Below are 15,965 nucleotides of genomic sequence, written 5' to 3'. Positions count from 1 at the left end.
GACCCTTTTTCCTCCTCCCGCCACTTCCCCTGCAGACTTACCTGCTGGGGGAGCATACATGCACGCTCATCCTCCCCCCCAATTTTTTTTCTCCCTCCACCTATGTGCAGGACCTCATCTGAGGCCCATGCAGAGGCCTGCTTCTGGATGGTGGGTGGCTGCCAGGGGATGGGCAGGGCTAGGGTCAGGCCCTGAGCAACAGACAGCATGAAGATGACTGCCGGGGCCAGAATAGTGTACAACACCCGGTGGTCATCATCCATAGCCTGAACTGCTTGGGCCAAGATGATATTCTGTTCCTGCAGCACCTCCATCTGCTCATGCTTCAGGGCCAGGAGCAGCACCCAGAACTCCCTATCTCCTTGGTCCCGCACCCCTTCACACCAGTTCCACACCAACTTGCGCTGGCCCAGTGTACCCTGGAAGGCGATGTCCTCTGTCTGCCACCCATCCTGGTGGGCCATGACCTCTGCTTGCCAGGCCTGACCATCCATCAGCTGGTCAGGAGGAGAGTCCTGTCCAGGGTCCTGCTCTGGAAGACCTGTGACATCCACAAGGTCTTAGCTGTGGGTGGCAGTGACCCTGAGGCTGCATGCTGGCTGTCAAGTACAACCTCTCCCCTGTATGCAGCTGCAGGCCCTGTTTGTTGAGCCATAAGACACAAGCTATTTGTGTGAGTTTGCTACATTTCAGAGATAAGATGCTCCGTACTAGGGGCCATACACTGCCCTGCCTCAGATCAGGAGTTGGGTGTGCATGGGTGCCCAGGGACCATGGTAAGTCGGCCTGGCAGATGCGAGCCCAGACAGCCACTGGCCAAGCCCCTGAGCCCCATTCACTTCCCTGGGGCTGGTGGGCTGCTGGGAGCTGGCTGCAGGTGGGCTGCCTTCCCCATCCTGTTCCCAGGCCAGGACAAGCCAGGCTTCTGCTAGCACCTGCTGTTGCAGCTCCAGATCCCACTTGCCCTCTCCTCTTCATGAAGTCCAAGAGCTCTGCTGTGCTACTGCCCAGTCCATAGGGTGTGAGGCTCCTGGACAACTGGGATGAGGAGCTGCCTATGCTCCCACCCTCCTCACAGGGGTCTTCTCTGGGGATGTGCCCTGGGGCCTGCCCCCCTTGTGTTACCACCATGCCCTGAGTGTTCCCCTTCAGTGCATGCCTCAGGTGGTGCATGAGGAGCTATTTGTACAGACCAAGGTTTGCCCAACTGACTACACCCTACTGCTACTAATGGCTATGGTGCCTCAGGTGCACTTGGCACAGGACCCTGAGCTTCAATGGCATGGGTGACAAGCCCAGGCTGCCCTGCAACCTCTGCCACTAGAGGGCTACCTGTGGCTGAGATACACATCCCTGACCCCTGCAGTCAAGAGGGACATCACTGCCAGCATCAGCATGTTCCTCGGCATGTGAGAGGCCTGTGATCACACAGCTGTCGGGCCACGGGCTGCTGAGTGAAGTCTTGCACCCATCTCTCTGCATGCTGTGGGAGGGTATCTGGACCAAAGGAGTGGAAGTGGGCTGGGCAGGGAGTGGGGGGGCAGGGGCAGGGCCTGGGTTGGGGATGGCCCTCTTCCCAATGTGGGACTTACCATGGGGCTGGTGTGGTTGGCAGTTCCATGCAGTCATGGTTGTTGGCACTAGCATGTGGCTCCAGGGGGGTGTCCTCAGATGGCAGGGCACAGTGGGAAGGCTCCCAGCTGGGAGCCCCCGCAGGGAAGAGTTGGTGCTGCTGGCAGCTGGCAGTGTCATGGCCACCCATTCCTGATCACAGGAGCTGGAGCTATGGCTGCAGAACTGAGATGGCAGGTGCTGGCTTAGGATCCCCAAGCTGCTGGTGGAGTGTGCAGCTTGGGAGCTTGGTGGAACGGGCTGCTGGATGTCTGAGGGGGCCTCTCCCTGTGATGCTTCTATGCAGATGCCAGGCCAGGGCAGAGGCTTGGGCAGGCCACCCCTGCTTCTGTAAATAGCACAGCTGCAGCCTGTATCCTGGGGCATAAGGATATCCTTCAGTTGCTGCATAAAGGGCATAGATTTACAGGCAGTCCCCAACTGCTAATTGTGGTTGGTGATGGCCACCTACTGTGCCCACAAGGCCTTGTCCTTTATGCAGCACTGCCGTGCTGATCCGTTTTGACTGCACTCCCACATCTGGGCTGACAGCCCCTCAGTGATGTGGGCATTGGAGTACCTACCCCACTCAAACTGGTGCTGCACCTTCACCTCACTCCAAAGCACCATGAGGTTGCCTGTCTCCTCCTGCAACCAGTTGGGACTCCAAGTGGTGATCATGGACATAATCATGGGTGTCGGTGATGATGAAGCCATCGCGGGTCCTGTGCTGGCTCTCTGGGCCTCCACACAGCTATCCCTGTGCTGCTGGGCCTGGGCATCTGCCAGCAGTACCCAGCACAGGGGCCCAGTGTGGGACTGGCAGATGCATGGCAGAGACAATTCCCTGCAGCACCTGCAGGCTCAGGACAAGATGTTGGGTTTGAGCTGAGGGAAGATGAAGCTGGCCTCAGCAGCCAGAAGCTGCCTGCAGCTGGCCTGGGGGCAGGCGGGCAGGCCTGGCTGGAGCCTGCAACAGGCTGCAGCAGCCTGGAGCAGCTGGCAGGCCTGGATGGCACAGGCCTGGCAGGCACATGGCACTGTGGTGTCAGGCTGTGGCACTGGAGTTCAGACAGGTTGGAACAGCTGGCCTGTGGCCTGCCCAGGGGGACACAGGGGCCTGGAGTGCCCTCAGGCTCCCTTCTGGTGTGACCCAGGACTTAAAATGCCTGCAGGATTTTAAAGGCCTGAGGTAAGGGCTGCCATAGAGGCAGTCCAGCCTGGAGCCCTGGTACTAGCCTCAGGTTGACCCCCTAGTGGCAGGGCTGACCTGGAAACAAATTTGCTCCTGGGTCATGTCTACATGAGCATTACTACACAGTAACTTATCATGATTAAATTTGATACCTGCATTTAAATGTATCAAATTTACTCATAAATAGGGGTTTTTACTACACAGTAAGAGTGTGCACATGTAGACATGTGTGTTTACTGCACAGTAAACTATGTTACTGTGCAGTTAAGCATCTTGTGTACATGCACCTACTGTGGGGTTCACAAGGAGTAATACTGATTGGGCCAGACTTTCAAAAGCTCAGTGATGAGAAGTGTTGAGAAAAGCAGCTGAACTGTCACTTTGGCAGAACTGAGGGCTGACTCCCAAATTATTATATAAGACCAAGGTGTGATAGGTGGGACCAGGGAGGCCACCAGGACACCAGAGTGAAAAAACAGACCAAGATTGACTGTCAGAAGTATCAGCCCATGCATTAGAACAGCATTTCTCAAGCTGTGCATCACAACCCAAAAGAATATTTGAAAGGGTTGCAAACAAACTTTTAAAATGGATTCTCCTTTAAAGGAGAAAAGCACGGGAAACAGTGGCTTTTCCCTTCCGGTTCCAGATTGTAAGCGGTTGCTTTGTGCTCCCCCTGCACCACACACACGGCTCCCTGCCCCATATACCCACCCCCTGCCCTCCACACTGAGGGGCTGCAGCCTGGGGATGGGGAGCAGTGGGTCAGGAGTGATGGGCACTGGGTGAGGACTGGCCATCAATGTTTACAAATGGGTCCTAGTACAAAAATGGTTGAGAACCACTGCATTAGAATACCAGTGGATCTGCCACACCCAGCTCACTTCTTCCACCCTCCTGTAGAAAGCCATCTGAGTTGCCCCTAAAGGCTGACAGCTGAAGGGACATTTTTCCCCTCAGAAATATTTATAGAAATTACAAAACACTGCTTGATGTCATGCTTATGTACTGGAACATTGTCCTGTTAAGGTTGGCATTTTCCTCCATGAACAATGACCTTTGCATGGCTAAAAAGTATAGCTGCAGAACTGTGCACTTTATTAATGCAAAGAAAACTCTGAAAATACAAACTGATCTAGTGTGGTAGGTCTAACCTCCAAACAGCAGGTATCAGTTCAGAGAGCTGTGAACTGCCCCATTCATTTTAATGGTTTGTTAAATTGGGCTTGTGCATAAGGGCAGCTTGAAAGTTCTCCCATGATAGTCCCAAAAGTAGGTAGGTGGGCAAGAGTTTTTCAAATACGGTTCTCCCTAGTTCTTCTGGAAAACTTCTGAGATGTCTCAGGGATGCTTGTTATGAGCTCAGAAACCTTAATATAAGGGGAAAGATGTGATAATTTGGGGAAATCTATGTATGACTTATGAATTTTAATTGATATTATAAAATTATTATATACAAAGGTTTTTCTTTAGTGTGGAGTGGAGTTGTTAATTAAGACACCATTTTTATAATCATGCTGCTTGACAGTAGAAATCATCATGTTACTGCACAGGCCATAGAGCTGGGATTTGTGGTATAGGCACACATGAAATATACAAGTATGAAACAACGGCATCACTTTCTTAGAAATAAGAGGTGATCTAAAATACACATTGTAGTGACTGCCACATTCAACAAAGACAGTCAGGCAAAAATGAGTAGAACTAAACAGGTATAAACTGTTCAGGAAAGGCAGGCAGCAGAGAGGAGAATTTTCTCTTTATGTAGAAGAGCTGCATGATTACTCAGAGGTACAGTATGAAACTGGTGATAGGCCTGTTGAAAATCACTGGGTTAGGGTTAAAGGGGGAACATCAAGGGTGATATCATGGTGGATATATGCTATAGACTACCAGACTGAGAGGATGAGGTGGATGAGGCTTTCTTCAGACAGCTAACAGAAGTTTCCTGATCGCAGGCCCTGGTTCTTATGGGGGACTTCAATCACCCTGACATCTCCTGGGAGGCCAATACCACAGTGCACAGGCAATACAGGAAGTCTTTGGAGAGTGTTGGGGACAACTTTCTGGGAAGTTTAGACAGATATTACAAAAAACTTTTTTACTGGGAGGGTAGTAAAGCACAGGTACAGGCTACAGAGAGGCTGTGGACTCTCCATGCTTAGAAGTCTTTAAGACCTGGCTAGACAACGCCTTGGCTGGGATGATGTAGTTGGTGATGTTCCTGCTTTATTAGCTGGAGGTTGGACTAGATGACCTCCTGTGGTTTTTTTCAACCCTAATTTTCTATGATTCTATGAAGTGAAAATTCCCTAAACAAGACAAAGGGACACAGGTGACAAAGGAAGGGAAGGGGTCACAAAAATACATGGACAATTGGGACAGGCAAAAGGAAGTAGTGAGCAGCTTTTCAGAGAAAGAGGTGCAGGAAACTTCCACGGTCAAAGCAAACAAGCCAAGAGCTACGCAGAAGGATACTGGACCACACTATGCGATCTGATTCCAGAGTAAGAAATGCTTGTAAATAGCAGGGAAATCTGTGAAGGGTTTATTTTTGGCTGATCTGTGCATTTCTTATACTAGTCAGTAAAAAGCAATGGTGTGTTCAGAATATATGCACACAGCCTATGTGTGTGTATGTGTGTTTACGTGAGAGAGGAAGAGGGGGTACTTACTTCTGTCATGTGCTCCTGAAGAATTAATTCAGAATACCCAATGGACTGAGTTCTTGGAGAGGGTGTGTTTAAATTGGGTGGGCAAAATCTGGCCCACAGCAAACTCCATTTGCCAGTAGCCCCTGCCCACACTGCTGTGGTTGGTTTTCATGGAGACCCCAGCAGCGGTAGGGCTGTGACAGTGCAGGGCTAGGGTTTCCATTGAGTTTGGCCCCAGCAGTGCTGGCAGGGTGCATAGCTGGGCAGGGAGCTCTGTGGCTGGGACTGGGATTGTGCAACAGTGACAGTGAGGTCCAGAGCTGGAGTAGAACTGCAAGCCACTGCCTGTACTTTACAGCCCCAGGGCTGGTCTCTGTGGAAACCCTGGCCCTGCACTGGTCCCACTGATGCTGTGGTCTCCATTGAAACCAGCCGCAGTGATGCTGTCAGGGGCTGCTGGGAAATGGAGTCTGGCTTCCATCTGGATCTGCCATTTTGCTCATCTGTGGTTTAAGCCATAGAGTAGTCTATGGGGTCAGCACTTGGCCCAGAGGGTTACTTGTACTGTGGGTTCCAGATTAGTACCTAGGATTTGGGAGACTTGGGCTCAGTGAATTCCTCTGCCATGGGTGACTGGTGCCACCTTAGTCAGGGGGGGCACATGCCCCACCAGTCAGTGACCGGGGGTCGGGTGGTGCGGGAGGGAGGGTTTCCTTGCGGCCAATCTCGCTGACCGAGAAGTGGCTGTGGCACTCCTGGAAGCAGCCACGGTGCTACATCTGGCACTCCCGCTCCCTGGCTGGTGCTCACCCCACCCAAGCAGGGAGTGTGGCATGTCATGAGGTGCACCAGCACTCTCAGGGAGTGCACGTGCACCCCCCATGCATCGCCACTGCCTCTGCATTTTAGCCTATGCCTTTTGCATACCAACTGCATAAACAGAACCTGGAGCAGAAACTTCCCTCCTCTTTGACTGAACTCACCCCCAGAATACTGAACCCTGCTTTTTTTTCTGGCCCAAGGATTTGCTAATTTACATGAACAAGGAAATAACTTCAAAAGGAGGCACTGAGCATCTTGTGATTAGGGCACCCTCCAAGGTGGTGGGAGATTTGAGTTGAAATCTGCATGGCCTGAAGAGCCCAGTTCTTCCACCACATGAACAAGTGCATGAACCACTATGCCACTGTATAGAAGGAATGATGGTGCCACAACTTCTGCCCTTCTGTCTCAAACCTTTAGAAGAAAAGAGCTAACTGTTTCAATTTTCTTAAACAGGGCAAAACTGTCTGGAGGGAGTGTCTTCCAGGCAGGGGGAGGTGCTTCTTGGTAGTTTCAAGACAGGTCTGTAACACCCAGAGAAGGGTGAAATTATGGTCACTCCCCAATCCACAGTGTTCTTATTTGACTTCCTTAGGCAGGTCCCAGGTCAAGGTTGTGGCTGCAAATATAATTCTGAGGCATTTCATTCCTCTGTTGCATTGTGCCTGGGCTTCCTCAAGTGAGGTGCTTAACTCTGCTTTGGACCAGACACCTAATTCACGTGATGCAGATGGGGCATTGCAGCCCTCAAGTTCCTTGGTAGATTTGAGCCCTAGCAATTGCAGGAAAGTAGCTCCAGTTCAATAGAAAAACAAGTTCATTTAGCTTAGGCTGCTATGTGCTGCCTTCAAGAAATTCATTCCCATTTGTGGATATTTTTGTAATAAGGTCTAAGAAATATCTGACTTGCATGCAGAAATCTGAGAAGGGAGCTTAAATTGCACTTGGGGCTGTTTAGGTTCAGTAGAGTTATGTCTCAGGGAAAAAGTCTCTAGTTGTCAACATTTCTCTGACATCCCATCTCTCAAACATCCTGGAGAAAAAACTGGGAACTGTAGTGTCTGGTAATTCAGTGAAATTTATGGCATTGTACAGTAAAAGCCCTATTATCCAGCATTTTACTAATCGGCATTTCTATTAACTGGAATTTCTGGCTGGCCAGCCAGGCGGGGGGAGGCGGTGAGCGGAGGGGGGGAGGGAAGCTTGCATGCAGTGGCTGCCACCCACCACCCTGCACTTCATTTGCTGCTGCCACCCTACCACACTCAATCCACCTGTGGCTACTGCCACCCCACCCACCCACTCTGCGTCTGCCCGGAAACCCCTGTGCTTCAGGTAACAGGCATTTTTAGATTACTGGCACCCCCCCATTCCCCACTCATTCCAGGTAACAGGGCTTTTGCTGTACCAAGGTGCCTGCTCACTTTTCTCCATGCTTGCAGCATGGTTCCAAGGAAAGGAAGTTATCTGAACTCCTGAGGTGTAAGGTGTCTTCACCATAAATCATGTTAGAAAGTGTAAAGCAGAGGAACCATGCACTACTTCAGTGTTGTGCATGGCTAATTTGAGTTTCTTTAAGAACTCTCGCAAAGACATTGAATATCAGCTGTGGAATTCTGTGTTGGAGTTGTAAACCCCATTGGTTTTCTGTCCGGAATCTCACATGTTGATCTAGGCTGGGGCAGGCAATTATTTCAGCTGGAGGGCTGCTTGACAAGTTTTGGAGAGCTGTCAAGGACTGCAAGGGTAGCTCCACCCCTTAATGAGTACCTTTCTTGCTGGTCACCCTCTTGGGACCAGGAGTCGCACCCCCAAACCCCTGACCCTTGCCACTGGCAGTCCCTGCCCTTACCCCAGAAATACTCCTTTTGGGAGGGAGGGTGCTCCTGTCTTAAAACTGAAAAAAAATCATATACTAAAAAACTCAAACATCTACTTTAACTTATTTTAATTTTATTTTTAAAAAAAATTTGGTCCTGATTTGTGTGTGTTTACATAGTGCATCTAGAGGTGATTGCATCATAGCTCAAAATATAGGCTTACCTTTGTATATTGTGTGGGGGGGAATAAGGGTGTGTATGTGGTGGGGGTGGTTGAAGAGTGTGTGAATGTTGGGCAATATTTTATTGATATATCTACAGTGTTAAAGCAATGAGGAAACCTACCAGTGTCTCTATCATAATAATAATAATAAAATGAACTCTAAATACATGTTTCATTGATTCATGAATAAATGAATATATTTTGCTGCCCTCCCACAGTGGCTATGGCCCCCACACAGGAGTTACAGCCCCCAAGCAGGGGCTACAGCCCCACCAACAGGGGATTCGGCCCCACACCAGGGCTACAGTCCCCAAAGAGGGGCTATGGCCCCTGCACAGGGCTTATGGCCCCGCAACAGGGGATGAGCCCCCCACACAGCAGAAATGGCCCCCCAACAGGGGTTATGACCCCCAACAGGGGTCAAATGACCCCCACAGGGGCTACCACCCCCCCCACAAGGCCCAAATGCCCCACCGCATCACCCTGATTGCAACCCCAGGCACCATTACTTTAAAGAAAAGAAAAGGGGGAGAACTGGAAAAAAAGCCTCTACTTACCTTAGAAACAGGGGTGAGGGGGCTCCAGGGCCTCCTGGCAGAGCCCCCCAGGCAGCACAGGGCAGCAGGAGGCAGGAGGCCTGGGCTGGGGGTCGCTGGGGCTGTCTGTCTGCCCTGTGCTGTGCAGGTAGGGACCCACTGAGACACACAGCAGTGAGACTGCTGGTAAGTGCTGGGTTGTTTGTTTGCCTGTTTTTTAAACTATGGGGATGCTGGGTTGGGGAGGAAGGGATTGTGGGGGTTGGAGGTGCAGGCAGTGAGTGGGGCGGAGCAGGAAAGTGATGGGGGGTTGGGGTGGGCAGGAAAATGATTGGTGGGGTCAGGGGACAGGCAGGGGGAGAGGCCTGGCAGGAAAGTGATTGGGGCCGCAGGAGGTGGGGTCAGGAGGGTGGGGCCTGGCGGGCCAGGGATTGGGGGGGCTGGGGGAGTGGGTGGGGCCAGAAGGTGTCCTCCCATAGTCCCCTCCCCCCTCCTCCAGCCCCCCTTGACCACTGGAACCCTGGTGCTGAACATGCATCCTGGCAGGCTGCACATTTTAGCACCAGGGTGAGTAGCCAACCATAGAGACACTCTGGTAGCCAGAGCATCTCTGTGGAGCACCCAGGCTCTGGTTGCCTCATGTCCTGGACCATGCCCTGCCCTGCTTTTTTTTAACTTCATCTTTTTTAGACCCTTGGATATCCAGGGGTCTAATTTTCTCTCCGCACTTCAAACTTGCATTTTTTTTTCATTTCTGCATGTGCCTCTTGCCCCATCTCAAAGGGGCTTGGGGTGGGGGTCCTCAGAGTCCCTGGAATGTGCCAGTCCCTGGAGCTTCATGTGGCTGCAGTGAGTGGAGCCAGCCCTGCCCAGCCCCAGAGTGTGCAGCTCCCATGCTCTCGTCACAGTCCCTGGTCACAGGAGGTGACAGGGTGTGGGGCCAGCCCCACAACATGCAGCTCCTGCACTTCCACCCCTGTCCACGACTGCACATGGTGGTAGGGTGCAGGACCAGCCCCACCCAGCCCCATAACATAGAGCTCCTGCTTGAGTCCCTGGCCACAAGTGGAGCACTGTGTGAGGCCAGGCCAGCCTGGCCCTGTAGCATTCCCACCTGAGTACCCAGCCTCACATGGTGGCAGGGTGTGGCACTCAGGCCCATAGCCACATCTCCTGCACTTCTACCTAAGTCCCTGGCTGCATGTGGTAGCAGTGTGTGGGGCCAGCCCTACCTAACCCCATAGCAGCAACTTCCACGCTCCTGCAGCATGCAGGGCCAGCTCAGCCTGGCCCCACAGTACATGGCTCCCTGCATTCCCAGCCCCCTTTCCCACAGTAGGAATCCCTGGCCCCTGCTTGATGGGACAGTACCTGAATTCCTGCTTTCGCAGGCAAGGAGGCTGGGAACAGCCATGGGAGCTAGGCACAAGCTGTGCAAGGCAGAGGCTTCTGGTTTCTAGTGCCCATTGGCTCAGGGCTGGGGTGGTTCAGGCCAGGCTGGGTGGTGTTGCTTGGCAACCAGAGCCACACCTCCTGCAGAGGGGTAACTTAGGGCCAGGGCTCACAGAGGGCTTACAGAAGGGCCCTGCAGGTTGGCCGGAATTAACTGGTGGGCCAGATGTGGCCCATGGGACGTATTTTGCCTGCCTCTGACTGTGAGGCTCTTCCCATGATAAATACAAATTATGTGTAAGCTTCACTTTAAATGAATATTGGTAGTGGGAGGTGCAGGGAGGATTTGTAGGGAATACACTACCTTGGGAAGGATATTAATTTTTTTTTCAAACTGACTTGGCCAAACATAGATAATCAACATTAAGCATAACCATCAGATAAACTACCTTTGTGATTTTGGTACATGAAATTGTTACTCTTTTTGACCTCAGCATCTAACAGAATCTGAGGGTTTTGTAGGAGACATCAGGTGTGGGGCTGATGGAATCCTATTGATTTAGTAAGCAAATAAAGGGGTCTGTTTTTCTGAACACATCAGAGATCAGATACACTGAAGAGTTTCCCTGCTTGCAGCCACCAACTCTGCCAGCCAGCACCCAGCCCATACGCTGTCAGAACCACAAACAGCCCTGCTGTGCAGGCTGCACTGGAACTTCCTTCTCTCCTGCCCCCCACTAACTTTACTGAAACTTGTATTAAATATTTATTGGACAAATGGTTGCCTGGCCAATTTCTGAACGGTGGGGGGGGGGGAGCTACACTTTGCATGGGCAACAGACCATTGTACCTACAGCATGCACAGCCTGGATCTCCCCACCTCACATGCTGTATGGGTGCAGAAGGCAACCCAGTGCCCCCTCCCCCAGCTCAGCTTCCCCCCCCCAAACACACTTCTCTGCACCCCCACTGCATGCACCATGTGGACAAGGCAAGCAGACTAGCCCTTCCTCCTGCCACTACATATGCAGCCCAGCCCTTCTCTCCAGGGTCCCTTCTGCTGCCCTTCTCCACTCCCAGGGGCAGGGGAAGCTCAGAGACCTCAGCTGCCACAGAAGCAGCTGCAACAAGGGGAGCAGCAGCTGGGTGAGAGCCCATGGGCTGCACGTTAACTTTTAGTGGGTTCCATGCAGCCTACAGGCTGCCAGTGGGACATCCCTAGGATAAATAAAGGAAGCATTAAGCCCAGTCCCTTTGAGGGCAGCAGCAGCAATTTCATTGAGCCACCCTACCTCTAGTTAGCTCATGGCCTCCTGGTCCCATACCATATGTCTTCTCCTCGATGCCCCATGGGTCAGCTTGAGGAACAATCTAGGCATTAGTGCTGTGCAAAGCTTCAGTTGCTGATTCAATTCGGCCCAATTCAGTGGCCAAATCTCCAAATCCAAATTGAATCTGGAGACCCTTTAATCTCTCCAAATCAAATTGGGACCCTCTGAATTGATTTGGAGATATTCAGAGATTCGATGATTTTAACATAGACACAGCTTTATAGGTTTTTTCTACATACGTCAAGGTACCAGGTGGCTCGTCAATGCTGAGATGGTGGGGAAGATGGAGAGTCCCACAGGCGTGTGGGGTGGGGGGGGGTCCCCAGCACACTCAGAAGTGGACCCAGAACTGGATCAGAAGCACTTCCAGTCCACTTCTGGGTCCACCACAGAGCGCACAGGGCCCCCTCTACCGGCCCCCCGGCTTGGCAACTGGTGCCTCCTGTGTCTGGGGGGGCATCCAGGGTCCCCCCACAGCTGATCACCTGGTCCACTTCCAGGTTCACCAAGAAGCACGTGGGGGGCACCCCCACGCTCCTGTGGGACACTCCATCCACCCCACAATCAGTGGTCTTGAGCTGCACCTCGTACTTCGAGGTATGTTGAAAAAACATTTAAAGCTGTGTGTGTCTATGGCTGAATCACTGATTCTTTGAATCAGCATTGAATCTTCAGATTTGGATTTGGCCGAATTGAAGCAGGACAGTGATCCGAATCAACAAATTGAATCACTGTCCCCCAAATTGGGCCGAATCCAAATCCAAATCAAATAAAGCCCACGTCACACACCCCTACTAGGTATTATCCAGGGCCCTGTCACCTCCTGGTTACACCAGGCAGGAAGTGAAAGATGCAGGTTGAAGCCCCTGTAAGAGGGGCCCAGAAGTTGATTTCCTCCCTTCCTTGGGTAAATGTCTGACCAATTTGGCTGATGGGCTTAAAGGTGGGAGGGTATGCTCCCTCCATCTGGGTGATCTTATTGCACCAGGGTTGGAAATAGAAGCTAAAAGCTGCCCAAGTGCCAAGCTTGCACTTACACAGCAGCTACATAAATGCTATGTAGGTGCATAAAGGTGAAGTAGGATTTGGCCATAAGTGGTTCCATTGCTAAAGACAAATCATTGCAGAATCTATCCAAATGCTGCCTTTGCCCTTTCCCCGTAACCTGTCTGATGAAAAGCTTCTTTTATTCATTTCCTTAGTGCAAAAAATTATGCTTAAATTTCCAAGCATTCTGACTTGTGATTCTTCACAGGCTTGGGCATAAGAGGTTAGTATGATTTATCAGTGAGAGGGTTAGTGCAGAGTTAACTCAGGCTAACCCTCGATGAGCTCCCCGGCTCCACTGAGAATAATCCACTGTGAAATAGAAGTCAAGCTGTGCAGAGCAGCTATGGTAAGCAGCCAACTAGCTGTACTATCTTGGATTGCTGCCTGTACCAACTTATAGGACAATCATCCAGGGTTAAGGCATCAAGCATCACTGTACTAGAGTTATAGGTGTGTGTAAATCAGACTCACTTTAACACTGCAATGAAGACAAGCCCTCAGAGACAGTTAGCTTGCCAAGAATTTTACCAGGATTTTGCTGTCTAGATTAATTAAACAGTGCAGGCAGCTCTGATCCCCAGTCTGTCTGGATATTTGTTTTTTTTCAGGAGTGCAGTTACACTGGCTTCCAAGCAGGAGTTGGCAACTTTCCCTGTACAAGAGAGGGGTGGTGCATGAGGCGAGTTTGAGGCACTACAAGTTCCTTTAAAGATTTATAACATTTGCCAGTAAAGCAGCCTGCGGCTCTCATATTTAGCTCCCTTCTCCTGTTTTATACATTGTCTTTGACTCAACCTGTACTTCCCCATTTTCAGAATCTGGCCATCCAGCTGGCTTTAATTCCCCAAACAACCTTTGTCTGTGTTGCAGTAGGAGCTCCTGAAGGGGCACTGCTTTTTATAGAACCTGAACAATGAATTTTTTTCTTTCCTTCTGTAGCAGGTTTACCCTTTTGGGGCTTGGCTTGAGTCCCAGGATCAAGGGTTTGCTGTTTGATTGGTGGAGCCCACCCACCAATCTGGAGGCAGCACAAGGGAAGCAATGCCACGCCCTTTTCCAAAGGGAGGGGGCAAGGAGCAGCTGGACCTGAATCGGAACTGCACCAACCAGGTCTGGAGAACTTCAGGGGCAGAGCTCCTGAAGAGTGTAAAAGAAGAGCATGTTCAGCATGCTGGGAAGAGATGATGAGGGATGGCGAGGAGAGAGGCACTCCAAAGACAGCCATCCTCAGGATCCTGCTTGAGCTTCAGCAGTGCCCGAATCAGGGCAGGGGGATCAGGCTCTAGGAGTTGTTTGAGGCGGCTTGAGCCTGCGAACCCAGCAAGTGGCTTGGCAGTTGGCGTGCAGATCAGCACACAGAGAGCTGGCCCTGGGAGCAGCTCAAGGCTGCTCAGGCCCCACACAGTGTGCAGATCGGCACACAGAGGATCCACCCTAGGAGCAGCTTGTGGCTGCTCGGGCCTTATCCAGTGCACGGGGCGGGGCACGGAGGACCTGCCTGGAAGCAGCTTGTGGCTGCTTAAGGTAGCCCCAGCCCTAGGCCAAGTGACCAGAGCCCTGCAGCGTGGCAGATGGAGGGGCCATATATATATGGCCCCTCCATCAGCACCCTGCCTGACCCCCACCACTGTCATTGGAGGACAGGGCACACCCTCCTGGGTGTACCCAGGCTACACCTCTTTTTCTTTATCTCCCACTTCTTTTATTTTTTTTCCCACTGCAACTGCAGATAAACTGCTGGGACATTATCAGGTTTTGGCCAAATTTCCAAAATAAAAAAACAGATTTAACTGAAGCCAAAATTTATTGGAGCTTTTGACCACCTTGGCACTTCTTGATCCTGAGGCTGGGGGTACTTATTGGAGCTTGGAGGCTACTATAACTTCTGTCTGCCAATAAAAATATTTCCAGCGGCTGTTTGGCCAGCCAGGGTCACTAGGATGTGGCAGCTCTTCAGTTAGTCCTATACCTTCTCAGGGAGTGTATCTAGACGAGATACTTAACGCGCAGTAGCTTAGTTTACTGTGCAATAAGTGTGCACATCTACACATGCCCATACTTACTGTGTAGTAAATGACTCTAATCACAAGTAAATTTCCTACCTGCAGGGCAGACTTTTGGAACATGCAGGCAGTATGGCGACTGCCTGCCCAGCTACCATTCATGTGTGAAGGTACCATGGTGGTCCACAATGGCCTGGAGCACCACAGAGCGGACCCGGCTATACTAGGGGTGGTCTCCATGGGGTGGGCAGGTGATGGAGATCTGGTCTTGGAACATGGCTCAGGTCATCCTGAATGCCTCCAGCCACTGCTTGTCACTGCAGGTCTGCTGGACAATGTCACAGAATCATAGAGTCATAGAAGTCCTTGTAGATCTTCAAGTCCGACCCCCTGCCTGGGCAGGAGAAAAAAAATGGGCTCAAATGATTCCAGTCAGGTAGGCATCAAGCCTCCTCTTAAAGACCCCCAGGGTAGGAGCCAGCACCACCTCCCTTGGAAACTGGTTCCAGATCCTAGCCGCCCTAACTGTGAAGTAGTTCTTACGGATGTCTAATCTAAACCTACTCTCCAACATCGTGTGACCGTTATTCCTTGTTATGCCAGGGGGCGCTAGGGGAAACAAGCTCTCTCCTAAACCCTTCTGGTCCCCCCTAGTGAATTTATAGATGGTCTCCAGGTCCCCCCTCAGCCTTCGCTTGTGAAGGCTGAACAGGTTCAAGTCCCACAGTCTCTCATTGTAGGGTCTGCCCTGTTGTCCCTGGATCATGCAGGTGACCCTCCTCTGGACCCTCTCAATGTTGTCCACATCCCTCCTGAAGTGGGGCACCCAGAACTGGATGCAGTACTCCAGCTGTGGCCTAACCAGTGTTGCATAGAGGGGGAGGATCACCTCCTTGGCCCTGCTTGAGATGCGCCTGTAGATGCATGACAAGGTCCGTGACCTTGCATTGTCTGCCCATGTTCATCTTGGAGTCAATAATGACTCCAAGATCCCTTTCTGCCTCTGTGCTCTCAAGAAGAGAGTTTGCCATCTTATAAGTGTGCTGTTGGTTATTACTGCCCAAGTGCAGCACCCTGCACTTGTCAGTATTGAAACGCATTCTATTTTTGTTAGCCCACCCCTGTAACCTATCCAGGTCTTGCTGCAATCTTTCCCTCCCTACTGGCATGCTCACCTCACCCCAAATTTTGGTATCATCAGCAAATTTAAACAGGTTGCTTTTCATCCCATCATGCAAATCGCTGATACAGAAATTGAACAGCGCGGGCCCAAGGACCGAGCCCTGGGGGACTTCGCTGCCCACTTCTCCCCAGGTCGAATATGACCC

At 51.4% G+C, this 15,965-nt stretch overlaps 1 long non-coding RNA gene across 1 annotated transcript; it reads right to left on the bottom strand.

Annotated features, from left to right (window-relative positions):
- Nucleotides 1-6,473: 6,473 nt before the first annotated feature.
- LOC109313448 lies at nucleotides 6,474-8,177 on the bottom strand. The gene is made up of 2 exons (XR_002102055.1): nucleotides 7,707-8,177; nucleotides 6,474-7,315 (listed from the first exon to the last, which is right to left on the bottom strand). It is a non-coding gene; the product is annotated as an uncharacterized LOC109313448 (long non-coding RNA).
- Between the last annotated feature and the right edge of the window lie 7,788 nt (nucleotides 8,178-15,965).

This window comes from Crocodylus porosus, unplaced genomic scaffold, assembly GCF_001723895.1.
Source record: "Crocodylus porosus isolate Cpor-Errol unplaced genomic scaffold, CroPor_comp1, whole genome shotgun sequence".
NCBI lineage: Eukaryota > Metazoa > Chordata > Crocodylia > Crocodylidae > Crocodylus > Crocodylus porosus.
The sequence above is the reverse complement of the archived record's forward strand: the minus strand, read 5'-3'. Positions and strand labels throughout refer to the sequence as shown.